Here is a 12,450-nt window from a genome sequence, read left to right as displayed (position 1 = left end):
CGTTCATCAGTAGTAGAACAATGCTCGACAGCCCTTTACTGTGTATAGGCGTCTAGTGGATTCAGTGAGCGCATCTGTCATAGAATGCCCCAAATGTACAAACAAATTGAGTACTAATATATCCCTCTGTTTAATTTTTTGTCTAGATCACACAAAAATTAACTCATTTGCTCATTTTAGCAACCCATAAGTGTGCTATATTACTGCCTGGCAGTTACGTGAGGATTCAATTGCCAATATATATATATATATCTATATGAGTTCTCGATTTCGTTGTGGCAAGCTGTGCTTGTGAAAGTCGGAAGCGAACGTTTCACCTAATTTCTCTTTACATGTCAGCCCCTGTTTGATAAGCTTATTGAAAGCATAAAAGAGGCTATTTCAAACATCTTAAAAGTAGTCCTATGATGTTTTTTTGCAAAAATTCATCAAAATTTGAACTATTTTTTTTGTGCATTACAATTGCTAGCTACTCTCTCACTATGGTCTAACATACTGTGCACTTAATTAATTGTACTCTGCATTACATGAGAAAGGAACATTAATTGAATGATTTCTTATTGATTATTATTGAACATTAATCAAATAACTTACGCGTTGTAGCTCTCTAGTAAACAATCAAGCTGGTGAAAGTAAACGTGTACTGTTCATCTCTTTTTCTGTTGAAAGGATATACATGTATAACTTTATATTTTTCCAAAAAAAAAAAAACGTACAACGATCAATGGTCTTGCTAACTTTTTGCCGAAGTTATAACTAGCCATTTTTGTGTCTAAAAATATTATTTATAGGTCCGACCGTGTGACATATCTGCCGTTCCTGTCAGCAAATGAAGAACTGAAACAATCTGCCTGCCACTTTCCGCTAGACGTTGCAATCCCGCCTAAACTCAATGGGAAAAAACATTGTCGTAACCTCAAGCTCTATACAAAGTTTAGATTTTTTTTTTATGCTTCAGATTGTGAATGATATCAACCAATTTGAATAATAAAGTCGTGCATTCGACAGAAACTGTATATAACCTTTGAAAATAAATTACGTATGGAAATTACAAGCAGCTTCAGATACACAATAGGTAGAAAAACACAGGGCTCCAAACTATAAGTTTATATTTAAATTTCTATGATTTTTAAGCATGTGCGACAGCCGAAGCAACGTAACGTTCCGATATATAATTATTATATGCTTTTCCTGAATTTTCTCAGACGTTTACGGACATTTTGCACAGCAAGTTCTAACTAGAACTGAACTTCGACAATTTACCGCCTCCTCTATCAAAGTGATCGTTTTTTAAGTAAGTGTTATTGGGAATCTGTGAGCCATATCGACGTGAGAAGCTAACTCATTCTTGACAACATACTGAAGCACATAGTTTGAGAGCTACAAGAATGGCTGTCTTCCATTTTCTAAAATATTTTTAAACCTTTTTGTTTACATAGGCTATTGCAACAAAAGCAGAAAATTTAAATGTCAAGTTAATTGTTGTTTTTTTCTTTATTCTACTATCGCTGTTCGATGTTCTCATAAAATAAGCATTTGGGAACCGTGCATGCAACGAAGCGTCTGCTACACGTCCTCTTTTGTGTTGTCGTCTCTCTATCGAAACTCTACATGACGGGTTAACATAATCGTGGGCGAAGATCACTGAAGCAGCGTTTAATCTTCTCTTTCAAGGCTGAGACAGTGGCGGTTTGTTGATATCAGCTTGGTGAACTTGGGTAAAATTATGCATGTAAAAGTTGACGTACATGTTTCAGTCTGGCTACTCGTCAAATTGTGCGGTAATGACGATAAACAAAGTTTCATCTGGAATTTAAATTTTCCACTCGTATTTCAACAATAATATGGCAGCTTTCTTTTCTCGTCCGCTCGTAGAAGCAGTTCTTCACGACGTGCTGGAGCTATACGAAATAGATTTGGGATAAAAAGTTAAGACTATTGTTAGCATGGCGAAGCTTTGATGTTATTACAAACGATTTTCGTACTTACGCCCAAGTTAGATTAGAATTATTTGTTATCAAAATTTCTATTATTATTATTATTATATGATAGTTATATTTCAAAAGGGTATTTTAAAACGCGTACCCTTATTGAGGCATGGCTAAAATGTTTATTGTAAATTTTCTAATTTGTTCAATCAACAATGTCAGTCTAACGCCGGCATGAATATTATTCGTATGAAAATTTCTTTGGTAATTAATACGGTAAAGGCAGCTATCGTAATCATAACAATAAGACCCAGATAATGACGGTCTCAACAAATAACATAGTTTGCGCGTCCCGTTACAGGGGCAACGTGGTCAGAGCATGGCGTCTCTTCAAGGGCGTTACTGTAATCGCCATAAGTATGCTAACTCAGATTTCAACGTTGGTAATTAGCTGTCACGGCAAACGATTACCATGCCGACCCATGTGTTTGTTGGAAAAAGCCCGAACAGGCCCAGAAGTACGTTGGCTACCATTCCTAGTGCAAGAAAGTTTCTGACGCTATACCGAAACAGTGACGCCAAAAGCTAGTTCGCACAGTAGGACTAGTTAAAAATAAAGGATGCAAGTGTCGCGAGTCTAATGCAATAGACCATATGTATTCAGCAGCTGATTTAAAGGGACTTCACATCGAGTTGATGATGTTCGATTTTTTTCGCGGTTCAGCTCTCGGATGGTTCAACAAATAGGAAGTAGAGGCTGAAAGTCGGCCTCTAGAAATAATTTCAACGTCCTTATTGTTTGAACCTGAAGCAATCCTAGGCACGTCTCATTTCGCTCTCGAAACGACACCTAACGGCAGAATCATATGTAAAATAGAAAATATTAATTAGGTTCCCAATCATCTCACGGTTTTCGACCGTACTCCTAGCTCTTTGCATTTTGAGTTATTGCAGACTATCAAAAGCATTTAGTAGGGCGCAACCGGTCGTTTGTTGCGATTGTTTCCACTACAAGTGACCTTTACTATCGGCGTCTTGTGAATTCACTTGTATCATTCATGTTAAATTAATTAGTTTTGGCCAGTACCCGGCTCCGAGACCTGGAGGAGATGGCTCACGTTGGTAGAAGGCGGAACGTGCTCGAAATTTTCAAACTTTGTTAAATATCCTAGAGCTCATACGGTCATAGGCAAGTACCGCGTAGGGCCTGCAAGGCCTCAAACGGCAGTTGGAATCATGCCATTACGATACTACGAGATACTCGGGTAGAACTGTGAAGTACCTTTATCGCTTTAAGTTTTCACTGACTACTGCTTAGTTTTTTTGAGCCATATCTAGAAACAAAATGAAGTAGCATTACTTTTCTTCCCATCTATTTTTGTCTATTATTTTTCCCACTGCGCCGTCGCTTTAATAGACACCCAATACAAAATATTGATCTGCCAGATAGTACATTTCTTTCAAAACATAAGACTTGGTGTATTAGTGCATCATGGTTAGCTCTTTTTTTTTTTACCCCGTTTGTCGTCTCGCCCCTGTGGTCAACATCAGCCTTTCGAACGGCTGTTTTTATTCCGATCTTGTTGTACTCAGCTCCACTCTATCGGCTATTTTGCCATATTTGCCCGGGTCAACATGCTTTTTCCCTTTGGGATTTTTATTCATATTGCTGCTTCGTGGCAATCCATGCAGTTGACGTCGTTTCCTATAGCTATTGTCAAGGGGTCCGAGAGAACAGCATAGGTGCAAAAAATATTTGCAGTAGATCAAAGCTAGATACTGAAAGATTGCATCATAGAGCGCTGACTACCGCATCGCACATTACAACCTGTGTTCAGAATCGGAACCTTCCTTCTTCCTGCTCAAAGATGATCGCAGCTAGCCGCCTCGAGTAGTTAACTCATAATTTTACTTCTATTAATTGTCCTGTTATACGATAGTTTTCGGCGGATATTTTGGAAAATGGGCCTATCTAAAACAATGTTATGCGTCCGGTAAACAATAGTAAAAACTTACAATAAACGATAATTCGCGCCTATTTTTCGGGTAACGTTTTTTACTGAGATCTGTTTATCGGTGCTTGGGATCAACAAAGGATTTACTTCTGTTGACTTTTTCCTTCTTCGAAAGGCGCCGTTTTTTGACCGAGTAAAAGCACGTCGTCGTGATGTAGAATGCCATGGGTGCTGCAGTATCAAGGGCTTTCGAGAGGACGCAGGCCGCTGTGGATATAGATAAACGCAAGCTGACAAGTTGAGTTCGGCGTTGATCCATGCATAGTCTTCGCCATCAAACTTCTCCAAAACGCTTATAGGACATCCATACTGTAGCCATTGCCCTTTCAGTCCATATGACTCCCTTAAATAATCTATTCAGGTTTGGAGCCTGTTTAAACTTTGTCACTTACAGAATTTAGCATTCGATATGCGCATCTCTACAAAATCGTATCATTCCAAAACAACGAACAGGTCTAGTATTAACGCATCAGCCTCCTGTAACACAACGCGTGCTAGTGATGTCGATTTCTCGGGCTGATTTTTGCGATACAACGTCTAACGGGATCGTGAAACACCGCTCATTTCTTCCTTTCCTACATACATACATACTACGAAGCCAGCGAAACAACGCTACGCTCTGCAAGAGCCTTACGGGGGCAAGCACGGAGGAAGCATCAAGCAGAGTATGTGCACTTATCACATCGTTTTTGCCCCTGTTTTTGTGTTCAGTGGTCTTCCTGGTGGAAAAAAACTCAATTTCAACCATTTTATCAGCAGCTAGGTCTGCAATAAAAGCCTATCGTATTGAAGTATATTATAGCATCGACCCTGAATATGTATTGTCGAGGGCGAAATCCCACTGATCCGTGGTTATAGTAACAGTGACATCTCGTAGTCTCTGGAATCAAGCAAATATGAACTCGAACATATTTGCGTTTGTTGAAACAATTAACGACGACATGGAAATTTCGAAGTGAAATCTCAACGTAGAAATAGTGCGATATATGCTGAGCGGACTCAAGGCTCGCCGGGCGTTCCCGCGTCAATACAGCCAATAAAATTTGAAAGTCAATATTATTGACTTATTTGTTGCCAGTGTGTGGCAATTAGTCGTTAAAGCGTGTTTATTTCCTGGAAAAGGGTTAATTAAATTAACAGAGTGGCAATACGTACACAGGCACCTATGTAGTACCGTACACATGTTTTGTGTATTGTATTCTTTCCCTTTCGCTGGCCGTCTCAGAAAGAATCGCGGCCTACGATTGTCGCTCAATGCTAAATTTTCCCTCTTGTTGTTCGTGTTAACGCATCTGAGGTGGAGACGTTGTCGCTGTCAAAAAATCAATGGAATGGAGTGACAGTTTCGGCGCCGCACGCGCCCGCCCGCATCCACGAAGCAAAGGCTAGAGCCTGAAGCTGAAAAAGGAAGGAATCACTACTGGAAGTGATCCAATTTATCTTCAGTAACAACGCTAAAGATAGCAGCAGAAGCAACGACAAACATAGGTAGCAATGATAAGCCAAAAACGCCGACTCGACCCAGTGTAAAGGGTCTTGTTCGAAGATCCGAATAGAAACGATGGACCAAATTGGTTTATCAGTCGTCTGGCGGGGCATCCACTGAGTTCTAGAGAAGAATAAATTTGTTTGTCCATAAACGCCAGAATCGCTCATCCCCAAACAGAGTATCGACGCCGGTCACTAATCCAATTAATATCAACAGAAAAGACATCGAAAATGGCTATTCCTACAACCCACTAAATATTTTTTATTTTCCATAATTTTTACAACATGACAACGATACGTTGTACGAAAGTGTAACGTACAGACACGGAGCTCTTCACAACAACCACAAAAAAATAAAGACATAGAAGATAATTTCTCATGCGATAAATTGCACGATATGACTGCACTGAAGTAGAAGAACTCTGTACCACGGCTATTTAGATTACATTGAGCTCACTATGTACGGGAGGTTTGACTACAAAGAACACGGACTAGTGTGGCATTTCAAGAGAGCCCATTGCGGAAAACTTGCATTCTGAATCTCTGTATAATAATGATATAGGACAGGCCAGATAAGGAATAATAACTTGCCGGTGCGAAGGTAATATCAAACATAGGATCCGTATGTATAAAATGTTATTATATGTTGTTATCTGTGCTACCAGAGGTTTGTAACGTTCCTTGACGAGGACCGCTTCTGCTTAATGGAAGACAATGTTTTTAGAAGAGATTATCGTTTTCCAATAAAAGCTTCGATACTCTCTCTTGAATATACAGCGCAGCAGACGGACATCGTGCGTTTAAACAGATAGTATAGGAACTTTTCTTAAAATGCCTTAACAGAATGTAAAGCCGATGACGCGCTCTAGATAATTATACTACGGAATTGACTGAAAAACTACGCTTTTTGAAGTTCGTCACAGGATTGGAAAGGTTTCCGTTGTTAACCTAGCCTTAAACCAAGTATGAACAACTTTTCTGCCATTGTCGCCTTAAAGGATACATTTTGAAAATAGTAGACCTCCTAAAAGCTATTTAATAGAACCGCTTATTTTATAACGATTCAACATGATCTTGTAGCATAGTGTTATGCCGTATATTGTTTGTACACATATAGAAGCTGTACCAGCCAGATCAGAAAAGTGCAACATCATTGATTATTAAAAAAATATTCAACTTTGATGATTGCCTGTCATTTTTTCCTTAACTATAATAGTACGAGCATAACTTCGATTAGTTTTAAAGTTCTTATCCATAGCGGCGAATAGGTCTTTTTTGAAAATGCCTGCTTGAAATTTATGAGGTGTTTTAATAGAATCTGCAATTGACGCTAAAGCGGTGTTATTTTTATATCTCACCATAATAAGCTTTCATTAGAACCACACTCGCAGCGAACAGAGCAGAATTTTCAGTTAGATAGATGACGCCAGCTCTTTTATATGAGCGATTCGTTCAGCTTCAAAACCCACTTAGTTTCGTTCAGTGCTGTAAACTCGTGACCCAAGATGTCAGGCGTCGGCCTTTGCCGATGCGGAATAGATCCAACATAGCCTAAAGGTGTGTTATTTCAAATAACAGCGATGTTCTTTGTATTCCAGAAAATAATTCTATCCTTAAATGATCTAGGTCGGAACGTGATACAATACGAAGCGTTACTACATGCATATAGGCAGCATTTAAGGCGCAATCTAGTGGCTTATACGGGTACCCAATCCTGCCAATTAGAACAAATCGCAAAACTTTCAAACAGAATGCCAATGTATCCCAATATTTTAAATGTCGGGAGGGAAGAGCGTACCAAACGCAACTCGCTTCAACTGGGGCTGCTGACTTATGCGTAAATGAGAAGTAAAAGCCACTAGCCTTAAGTGTGGGATTAACGCAGTTCAAATACATGAAGGTCTCATCATTTGGTAAAATTTAAACCCGTTTGAAGAGAAATAGCCGAGTCTATATATAATAGAGATATTTGCTCAATATAATAAAGATCAATATTAAATAAAAACCTACTACTCGCTTAAGTATTATGCTTGAAATAAGCTTTCCTCAGCAACCGGGTTACTTACTCTAGCTTGTTAGTGACGACAGTCTTATGCAACTTTTATTTGACGACCCTCATATCAGCTTCGTTTATTATTTCTGTATTTTTTTTCTCCTCATGATAAAATGTAGATACAATACATGCTCCTCGCACATATTGGATTTTAAAGAAAACGACTCCATATATTAGTATTGAGTGCAATAAATATATGAGCGAATAAGCTAAGTTTACAGAATAGGTACATTTATTTAGCCATTCTATTATTATCGCTCGAAATTAAACCTTACGGCCGCTATAGGTGTAACACTGTTCAGACGGATCAAGAAGATAGCGAGGGTAATCTCTATCACCCCAGTAATTACATCTATTAGCGTTATGATCTAATTAATTGTATGGATTTTCGTTTGCATAAACTCAGGCGGATATAATCCAAACGAATGCGACAAGTATGATGTTGAGTCACTCCCAGCATCGACTTGACGTTCGGCCCTCCTCTGCCGCTTCCTCCTGCATTTAACCTGACCGTTTTTCGGTCCTCAGTTTTAGTTTTGGGCTAGGTCAGCGCCTACGTGTTGCTGATCCAAAAGCAAACGAAGACGAGAGACAGAGAATGCCGGAGTGGTAGCTTTTGTCGGTACTCCTGGCGTGCAGTACGCTTCCTGATAATAAGCGCTAGTATGAGGGTGAGCAAGAAAAAGAATTTATAAGTAAGGCCTTTCTTCCAGTGTCTTAACGAACTCGGGCCAAGTATTGCACTTAATGATACGGCTCGTACCTCTTAATATGGCGCTATTTATTCAATATTTGACGCAACATTGAAGAAAATGGCATTGCCTTCTCGAATTTTCTTTTCGGAAAATATACCGTTAGCTTCTTATGAGCGTATATAATGACCAGTATAATCTCGAAGTTCGACGGAACAATTGTATCAGACTGGGCACGAGTTTACCAACGTACGCATAATTTCGAGGTTGTTTGACTATAAAGCTCCGGTCAACTGCTAGCTCACTTATAATAAAGAATGGATATTATATTCAAATTATAATTACTTTTTACATTAGCGTCAATTAGGCAAAATAGCATCAAATAACAGCTGGGCCTCCCGTCAACATCTTCATAAATTGAACTTGAATCTATCAATGCAATCCATCGTGCCACTGACATGCGTTTCCTTAGACGGACTTGTCGATGAAGGTGGTAACTGTATAGTTCAGCCGCAACTACTGAGATGCACTGGCCACGGGCAGCTATTATATTTACTCAATGTTTATTTGGCTTTCTGTAAAGCAGTTATACTATGCGAGGCATTCCTTTAAATGGTATCTACGTTTATCCATGGCTTCTATCAGGTGTTAGAAAGCATCCACAGTAGACCTAGTAGCTTTCTAAAAGCTGAACGATGCAGCTGCTACGCATACAAACACGTACGAACTTCAACAACTCACGGGGATACTACTACTACATACTATACGCCCTGCATGTATATCTATATACAGGACGGGGTATCTAAACTGGAACATTAGCGGACTATTTGTTGGGGCGAGCATGCGTTCATCCACTATACTTGATAGCAGAAAAAAGCCACTTCGTTTTAGAACAAGGCAATAAATCTATCATGGCGGAAAGCAATGCCTCGTTTTCGGAGTTTGAATGAAGATAAGCTACCATCCAATGCGCTCACGGTCGACGAAGCGTCAACGAGATAATGAACTTTTCAGCTTACTTCAAATAGACGCTATACCGCGTCGCAAACAAATGTGCATCTGCGGAAAAGATAGAAGCAGAAGCAGGTTCCGGAATGGCGTGGTGAAAAATCCACGAAAAACAAAACAATAGAGCGAATTTCATAGCTAGCCGCTGTCGTCTAAAATTGCATTTTAAATTTCTTTTTTTTTTTTATTTCGTTTCAATCAAATCGTTAGCGAAGACATTTACTGTGACTCGGTGTACCATGCTAGGGATTGATCACGAAGACCTCAGGTACTTGGCATATGTCATAAGGGTTAGGCTAACACTTTCACAGGCCACTAAAACCAAGAAATTCGATTGAAAATGTTCGCTTTTCGATTTTCTCAAGGACAAAGTAACAGGTTGTCTTCGTATGTCTTCTGACAAGAAAACAACTACCATTGATGCAATCAACCGCAGAACTGATTGTTGGTTTGCTTACGGTCCAGAGCATACGTTCATTTCGAGTTTATCTGTTTTAAAGCAATGTTCAGGCCAATGTTTACTTTCAGAGTGTGGCGTTGTCCAATGAAAGATGATATGTCATACCATTATATCTTTCCCAGGAAGGCAAGCGCATTATTAAAGTCTATTTACATGCTTTGCAAACTATTGTGCGGCCGTGGGTAGCTGCAGTGCCTAAAAAAAGGCCATGTGTCTTCTAGCAAAGTAGAGGACTCGCTCATATCAGCCGGGTTATCCAGGAATGACTGCTTGAAAATATGCACATATGGCCGCCAAACAGCCCGGATTTATACCCATTTGATTAGTATGTATGGAACGTTGTATGAGCGAAGGTTCGTTGCGTATTAACCCGACAACATTGACCCACTTACTCGTTCTATAAAACATTTGCAACAGGAACGTTTGAAGCGAGTCCAGGAACGGTCTGGTCGCGGTAAATGGTTGTCATTGTATAACTATGACCACAGTTATAGAAAGAACTTATAAGAAAAAATACTAGTGTAGATGCATTAGGAATATCTAAGAAATACCGAAAATATTGGGTGATCGATAAAGCTTTATATAATTACGATATTTTTTTCGATAGTTTATAACATTTTCACAAAACCAGATAGGGGTGACCAAGGCACCATCCATCGATGATCTTCGATTATTTTACTAGTAACTCGATAATGTCATTATTGTAGATCCTCTGTAGTTTATGGGCGGAAAATTGACGTGTTGTTTGTATCCCTCCATTGAAACTAAATTGATATTATTAGGAAAGTTCTGCAGAAACCGAAACATATGATAGTGCTACAACCGAGCTATACGGTGGATATATTTAAATTCTATCAACTTCTTCCAAAGAAGTTAACTAAGGATGTATGTGATTCAAAAAATGTCATTGTGAAAGACGATGCCCCTTTTGTTGACTACTTTCGATCGTTCTGGTTCTATGGCCTGTTGTAATCTTGTTAGGGGTCCAAACTAATCGTTTGCCAGCCGGCAGTAGCTTATAATGCACGAGCCTTTCCAATCCCACTAAACACATATTACTACCTTCTTTGATATCGGTCTGGGCTTTGTCACAGATCGTGGAACTACTCCACCTCGCTTTGACCTTGATTTTTTTAACTCGTTACTGTTATATGTGATCCGCTTTTCGTGGGCCTGATCAACCGCTGTAGGAAAAGCTCAGTTTTGGTGCGTTTTTTCTGAGTCTCTCATTTGGGAAAAATCGAGGAAACTTTTCCTGCGTTGACTCGTGTGGCACCCAAAGCATCGAGCTTCCTTTTGTAGCCGGCCTTCCTTAAGTAGTTCAAAGCCGTTTAATTGGCTTTCGATTTAATGACTATTCACGCCTCGATCTTTTGTAATTAATTTTTCAGCTAGTCAGCGGGTACCTTTTACATCGAAATCTCCAAAACAAAAATGGCCCGTTCGATAACGCGTCTTGACCATTGGCAGCATAAATTTGTTCGCCGGCGTGGTCAGCATTTGTGCATTTTCAGTAGTAAACTTTTGTAGAAATTTCGCTTGTCTTCGAGGCGCCTTATCCCAACCCTGACTAAAATGGTTTTAGCACATTATCTGTTAAGTTTCAGCTTTCAAATAGGATCAGAGCAATACATTACTTTAGATATATAACGCCAATAATTTTTCTGTCAGCCAACAGTATAAGGAAGCTACACTGCGATTTTTATTTATTTCCTATATGAAATACCCATGTGTTTGGGACAGTTTTTTTTTTCTAACAAAGCCCATTGTAGAACAGGGATTGTAACGAAGGGTCTCTTCTAGCCTGTCATTTTTTTTCTAACGCCCTTATACTAGGACAACACCCACGGAGTTCTAAAGCGGGGCCGTGCCTTTAGTTTGTTAAAAGAAAAAAGAAAAGTAAAGCCATTTGTTTTACATCGGAGGATTACTCTGCAAACGTTTGCCATTAAAAGTTTTACAGTCCTTTTTGGCATCGTTCTTGTTACTGTCTACTGATCGTTTTCAAACGTAGTACAAAGCAGATGTTAATCAACTGATGCGGGAGTTGCTCTTGTTTAAATAAAATGAACGATGGGCAGAAGCTCCATAATACCATAACTACACGGAACCTTGTATCCAATAAAAAGCGACATCGAGTAGTACAAAGCTCAGTATAATAGTATCATTAACTTACAATTATTATATTGTCAATTACTTAAATAACAAACTAGCAGGTGAAACTTTTTGGATCTTATCACTTGACGGTACAGTGAAGAGATTCGATTAAATGAAGATTCGTGTGCGGGAGAAACCATACATAATATAGAAAAGCGATGCTTGGGTTATTTAATTAAATAACGTAAACACATGTATTGCTCTTTTTGCTTGTGTAAATGCACTATGTTTGATATCGTTTTACGTACTTGACACCGGCGTTTCGGATGACTGCCTCCATGATACAGAAAAGCATCGCTGCGGGGCAAGGTACATTTATACGATTTACGTTCGTTGGATAGGATCTAACGTTTTCGATAGTTTAGATTGGTATTATTATGCGGGTGTCCATAGCCACCCCGTGTCAACAGTTGTGCCGCGGAGTTTTACTATTTTTGTTTGGGACAGTTTCTTGCCAAACACAGCTGCCGTAACTACATTATGGATACATAAGATGGAGAGTGTCATCTACGCAAGGACTCTTTTTGCTTAACCAGTGAGATCAGCTACTGCTGTTTGTTTGGTAAATCACTGTGACCAAAACAGCGATTAGCCTAGCTCCGTTTCGCCTGCCTGGCTGTCTAAGGACCGGCTTTGATCATCATTAGCG

This window comes from Varroa jacobsoni, unplaced genomic scaffold, assembly GCF_002532875.2.
Source record: "Varroa jacobsoni isolate VJ856 unplaced genomic scaffold, vjacob_1.0 scaffold_668, whole genome shotgun sequence".
Taxonomy (NCBI): domain Eukaryota; kingdom Metazoa; phylum Arthropoda; class Arachnida; order Mesostigmata; family Varroidae; genus Varroa; species Varroa jacobsoni.
This window is presented reverse-complemented; position numbering follows the sequence as displayed.